Below are 6,913 nucleotides of genomic sequence, written 5' to 3' on the forward strand. Positions count from 1 at the left end.
ACTATACCTGGGAAAGTAAAATCATGCACGCTCAAATTTTTAATACAGCCGGACCTATCAGGGATTTGGTGAATCATATATGTAGAACAATCACCTCCTTATTACAACAGATCATCACATCATCACATATATATATACGTATCCTGCCCTCTAGTGAGGGCGCGATGAACAATTCAGTGGAATTAAGCTTAAATCTGATAACCGGCCCAGGACTCGGAGAAAAAATATTACAATATACACGAGTAGAGTAGTGAGAAACAAAATACAGTTTAAATCATTATCTAAGACTCAATGAAGTCATCAAGCGAACCATCACTTGGAGATCAGGGTAGGAAGTATCTGACGTGTACCCTCTAAATGTCACTAAGGAATAAGTAAAAAGGAGTTTTGGAACTCTTAGACATATACCAGTGTGAAATATCTTATAGCAGTCTGAGCATTGGTTATCTCAGAGCCTTTCTCTTTTAAAAGAAGAGTTTTGTCTAATCAATCACTATACAGTCACATAGAAGACGAGAGGAATAGGAGTTTATCTACTTTAAGAGTCTTAACATCCAGAAGTGATCAAGAGTCCTGAAGTATATTCAGGACCTAAGAATGAAGTTGCACCAAAGCTTACACCATCCATAGTCTACATCTAAGACATGCCAAAAGAAAGAAGAGATAGTTTCACATACTTATTCCAAAAACATGCCAAGAGAAAGCTTCACATACCTCGTATGGACTTCTCTTAATCACGTCCACATCGTCGTCCTCCAAACCTATTTAACATGGAAATAATATGAATATCAACCACTCTTGACTTTACATCACCTTAAGTTGCACTTTAGTATTCATGGAACCTATTTCCTTGTTTGTCTCCTCGACTAGTTCTTTAATTAGTTAAGGCGTTAACGAAAATTGGGCAGCATCTCCCCTATAATGTGCCCTATACAAATTTCCAATTACACTTCTAATACCTACAGCCAACCAACAACAATAACCTGCATCATATGTTTAAGCAATTCATACGAACAATATAAAACATAAACTCTAAACGACTCGCTCGAAACTACAATACCAAAATGGGGTTTCTAGACTTTATTTCACAACGCCTTTAATTATATGAAAAGAGGGGTCGCGTGGCTTCAACCAGAAGCACCCATACCCCTTTTAGAACAAATTTAGGCCCTGCAACAAACACCCACACACCTGAAGCATCACACCACAAGAACAATACTTTACTTCGATAACAATTCAACTATAATGACTATAATTTGGATTGTCTCCAACGTCAAGTATTCCTATAGCATTTTTACGTTTACAGCCACACACAAGTCATATAATAAACTATAAAAACACCATAAAGTCCAAATTTAGAGGAGAAATCTTACCTTACCCGAAATTGGCCAAAACTGCCAAATTACAACTCGGAACTTCTCCAAACGTGCTGAAACGAAGTGGACTATTTGTGCCACTTCTCCACTCCCCCAAATTAAAATTTTATGTTATTAAACATCGTTATGTAGCCATGGGATACCTTAAATAATTAATTCATGGAACTAAATCAAGCCTTACCCCTTATCTTACTCAAACCCGTAGCTCACTCTTCTTGCTCCTAAAGTTTTTCTTTCAACTTTCTGTTATGTTTTCCAAGTGTTAAGCTGAAGAAATGATTCCTTAGGCATCATAATATACTTATAAACATCTCCACATGCTTGGGGAACACCGTAGATAATTAATTTGCGGAGAAAAATTGGAACTTACCTTAGTTGCTTGGCTGTCGTAGGTACTCTCTTCCTCTCACGTTTTCTCTCCTCTTTTGGACTTATTTTTATCTGAATAATGACTTAAGATTCATTAAATACATATATATATATATATATATCACCTCAAGAGGTGACACATGTCATCCCCTAAGGGTGACACGTGTCCAGCCCCCATTGGGACACAGATCCATGTCTTGTCTCCTAGGCTGCCATATGTCCTTGTGGGGATCACCCCCAAGAAGGTGGGTCACCTACTTGACCCAAAGAATTTGGGTCACCTGCTGCCATGTGTCACTTCCCTAGGCTGCCATATGGCACCTCTTCTTGCTGCCACGTGTCATCTTTTCCTCTTCCCCGTGGGTTCGTAATCTCGTCTTATTTTAAGAGCCTATGTAATCCATGATACGTAAGCTTGGTATGTCTTTAATTAAATCAAGTGTATAATACTTCTAAATTAGTTGCTTACGTAGGTAAATCAAGTCCTACGATTCATTTTTTGGCCTCCAACTTATTCCGGATTCTCACGACTCTATTTCCAACCTTCCCTCTCATGGGGTATCGCATTCTTCTTTCCTTAGAGTTGTTTGATGTGTGTGGATAGTGGGGGTATCATGGACACCTTTAAGAAGACTAGGAACATGTTTCAAGGTTCAAAAGTGCGGAGTGTAACATCCTTCCCCCTTTTAGAACATTCGTCCTTGAATGTTAACTCGGCTTATAGGGTTTTATGAGGATTTTGGGGGTTCTGTATAATCATCATTTCTCCCTCCATTTAGGGGTTTAGACTATATTTGTATATAGGGAACAAGTACATATATCTTTTCCATTCCTCTTTTTTTTTCTCCTTTTTTTTCTTTTGACTTCTCAGGTCATCCTCTTTCTGGTTTCTGCTTTGTTATAATACCTCGACGGAAATCACGTCCTAGTTTGAAACCTTCTAACTTTCTATTCTAAGATGGTTATAGGTTATTCCTCGCAGGATTCCATTTCGTGTACATCATCTATGGGACACATTCTAGGTGGATCACCAGTATATTGTGAAGTACCCGTATAGACGTACTGGGCGTATAATTTCGTAATCAGGTGGTAAGTCTAACTGATGGGAAACTTTGTCCATCTTATCAGCAACTCGATAAGATCCAACATATTTTGGGTTAAGTTTTCTCTTCTGGCCAAATCTTGTTACTCCCTTCCTGGGTGATCCTGTTATGAATATCTAATCATCAGTTTGAACTCTGCACATCGATGTTGATTATCTGCATGTCACTTTTGTCGACTCTAGGCTACTAGTCAATAGCTTGCTTAATCATGTTTGGGTCAACTGGCTTAATCTTTCCAACCTCGACCCACCCAATAGGGGAATTACATGTCCTGCCCCACCAGTCTTTTACGGGGTCATTGGGATACCAGGTGGTAGCCATTATGGTAGGCAACTCAATAAGTGATGGATAATCATCCCAACTACCTTCGAAGTTAACACCCCAGCTCGTGACCTATCTTCTAGTATCTAATAGTGCGCTCATTTTGTCCAGCAGCTCAAGGGAAAACTGGGGTACTAAGACCTACCAGTGTTCCCCATCTCTTCTTGGACTGATCTCCAGACATTAATCATAATTGAAGTCCCTCTATCTGAGATATTAGCTGGGGAAACCTCACAGAACTTTACTACCTCCTTGTCCTATAACTTCACCTAGTTCCAGCTGCATAGGTGATCTTGATTGAAACCAAATAGGTTGATTCATTAGCCTACTCACAATAACTCGTATAACACCCTACTCTCAAAGATTATAGAATAGGTGCGTAATGACGTTGATAATTTGGGAATCCTTAGCCTCGTATAGTCCCTCTCGACTCTATTCAGAACTTTAACTGGCACTCTATCTTTTTGGTTTTGCTTTTCAATCCTTAGAGTTGGCTTCCAAGTGGTGTCAAAATTCCCTCGCCCACTGGCCCATATAGTCATTTTGTGGTTTGGCTATCATTAACCGGTACTATATTGAAGAACTGTGGCATTCAAGTGCGCCATCAGTTAGTAATTAGCTAATCCTGCTGGTTTCCCTTAATCCCTTTTTACAATTCCCTCAACGTAACTTATAGTACCCTAGGTACATAATCCCATGTCGTTTTTCCACCGCTAATTCAGATCCTTCCATCTCGTGCGATTATATCAGCACTAATGCACTAAATTCCATTAGAATTTTGAAGTTAAGCATTCTTGGGCGAGAGTAATACTGGGATGGGTGACCTCCCTGGAAGTCTCCATGTCACATTTCATTGCAATCCTTGCAATAATGTGTGAGGCACTCAACTTAGCCCAATATTTACCTTAGCGTGGTCTCGATAGGTCTCATATGTTACCTTGTCGTTTCCTCCCTTGTCCTACAATCGATGTTGGAGTAGATCTTTGGTCCAACCGTGTGTCACGACCCAACCTCATGGGCAGTGACTGGGGTCCGACCTAGACCCCTGTATACATATTTTTCAACTGTAGTCAAATTGAACTATGAGCAAGCGATACTACTCTTGAGAACCCCAATGAGTTAAATTTTTTTTGCGTATGTGTGGCCTCTTTCATTCATATCGTATCATGAAAGAGAATGCAAGCCGACAAGACTTCCATAACGTAAAAACATTTACAACGTTCTGTATAGGTACAACCGAAATAAACTCATGAACAACCCACACATACGTGTCTACAGACCTCTAAGAATAGGAGTGACAACATATGGCGGGATAGGGCCCCCGCTGTACCCCTGTGTAACCAAATATATACATCGGTAGTTTGGTACCAAAACTTGGCTCCGAATCAATGGAGCTTCTTCTAAACTTGTTGAGTGGAATCCTGAGCTGGTGGACTCCCAAAATCTGTATTGTACCTGCGGGCATGAAACGCAGCCCCCCCAAAGAAATGGGGGTCAGTACAATATATGTACTGAGTATATAAGCATAACATAATTGAGATAACAACTGAACCAAGGATGTAGGAAACCAAGTAGAACATTTAATAGGGTACTGTACCTGCACCTTATAAAATAAAGTCATGTATACCACTATCACATACCATATCTGGCCTGCTCGTGGACTCGGTGTTACAAATTTATCTTTATGTCATCATAAGCATAAATATACCATAACCGGCCCATTAATGAGACTCGGTCTGCAATCATGTCATCTTATCATTGCATTCACATAGCATACCCGACCCTTGGTGGGGCTCGGTCATACCCGACCCTTATTGGGACTCGGTATCATCTTATATCATACCCGGTCCCTTTTTGGGACTTCGGTCGTACCCGGCCCTCTATGGGACTCGGTAAGGATATGTAAACCATATGCACAAGAGGAGTAGTAAGTAACCATATGCAATCTAGATCATTACCTCAGAGATCGTATCATGTTTAACTTATAGCTAAGATATGCCAAAAGAAAAAGAGAATAAGCTCTATATAGTCTGTACTTTCCTTCAGGTGATCTTCATATAATATTTCGTACCCGGCCCTTCATGGGGCTCAGTGAACCACTATGGAATCGTAATCTCATTTTCATATCAAATACATCTCATTGGGAATGAAAGATAGCTTCCCATACATTATATTCTGACACATAGAAGCCCTACTAGGCAATACTTAATCTTCATAGAAACTCTAATACTGAACAGTGGATAGGGGTTATGAGGCGTACTCGGAATTCTGGGAATGGAATTATCCCCGCACTTCATATACAATTCACTTAAGGCTAAACATTGCCAAAAGGAAAGAAAGATAGTTGTACAAACTTATACCAAAACATGCTAAGAGAGAGCTTTACATACCTTGTCTGAATTATTCCTTATCCTGCTTGTCTCGCCGTCCTTTGAACTTATTCAACATGAAAGTAGTATGAATATCAACCCCTTTTACTTTCCAGCACCCTAGGTTATATCTTAGTATTAATGGAATCTATTTCCTTAGTCGTTTCCCCGACTAGTTCTGTTATTCGCTAAGGCGTCGATGAAAATTGGGCAGCACCTTCCCTATAATGTGCCATATCCAAATTTCCAATTCGGTCCCTAATACCTAAATCCAACAAACCACAACAACCTGCATCAATTCACACCAACAATATACAACATAAACTCCAAACGACTTATTCAAAAATACGGTAGGACAATAGGGCGTCTAGCCTTTATTTGGTAATGCCTTTCATTATACGCAACGAGGGGTCATGTGGATTCAAATAGAAGCAAACTAACCCACATTAGAACATATTTAGGCCCTGCAATAACACATTATACCCCTGCAGCAACAACTCACAAGAACGGCACTTTATTTCGACGACAATTCACTTATAGCGACTCCAATTTAGTTTATTTCGGACGTCAAGCATATTTATCATATTTTCACATTTCCAGCCACTTACACAACATACAATACCCTATATAACAACACATCAACTCCAATTTAAAAGGAAAGGCCTTACTTTATGTTAAACTTGTCAAACTCGCCAAAACTATCAAAACGCGAAATCTGGACAGCCCATTGTCTTATATTGTCGCTTAGTTTCGGAGGGGTAATTGAGGGAAACAGGATTTGTGGCCTCAATTAAAGTTATATACATGTGTATCAAGGTCGCAAATAATTTTGAATTACCCCTACATCAATTTTGTATGAAAATATATGCCCAAAATACTCACAGCTGTCCGTGTAGGATTTCCAAAGCACAATCTGGGCAGCAGCTCCCCCAAGCTTCACCACCATTTTTGGAGTAGAGAAAAGCAAAACTGGGTTGTAGCATCTACATGAAAGTTGTATCCCTATGAAATAGATTTCCGAAACATCTTGAATCACCCGAAACTAAGCCTTACACAAGGAGTTATACTCGTATTACTAACAGCAGTCCTATTCAGAAATGGGTTTCTTAACAAGAACAAAAACCTCCTCGTTGCCCCAATGATAAATTTTTATATGGTCAAACACCATTATTTAATTGCGGTATACCTTGAATAATTAATTCCTGAATCAAAAACGGAGGGCTTACCTTATTTGGTTGCTGCCGTAGCTCTCTCTATTTCTTTCAAGCTTGCTCCTAACTTTTCCAAGTCTCAAATGAATCAAAGATGAGAGATTAGTCATCTTTACATGTATATATACCCTTTTTAAGAGGGTGACACGTGGAAGCCCCTAGGG

General features: G+C 39.6%; 1 pseudogene; it reads left to right on the forward strand.

The window, feature by feature from the left end:
- The first annotated feature begins 3,902 nt into the window (after positions 1–3,902).
- LOC129888061 (5S ribosomal RNA) lies at positions 3,903–4,021 on the forward strand (annotated as a pseudogene).
- Positions 4,022–6,913: the final 2,892 nt, after the last annotated feature.

Source organism: Solanum dulcamara, chromosome 4 (assembly GCF_947179165.1).
Source record: "Solanum dulcamara chromosome 4, daSolDulc1.2, whole genome shotgun sequence".
Classification (NCBI taxonomy): Eukaryota; Viridiplantae; Streptophyta; class Magnoliopsida; order Solanales; family Solanaceae; genus Solanum; species Solanum dulcamara.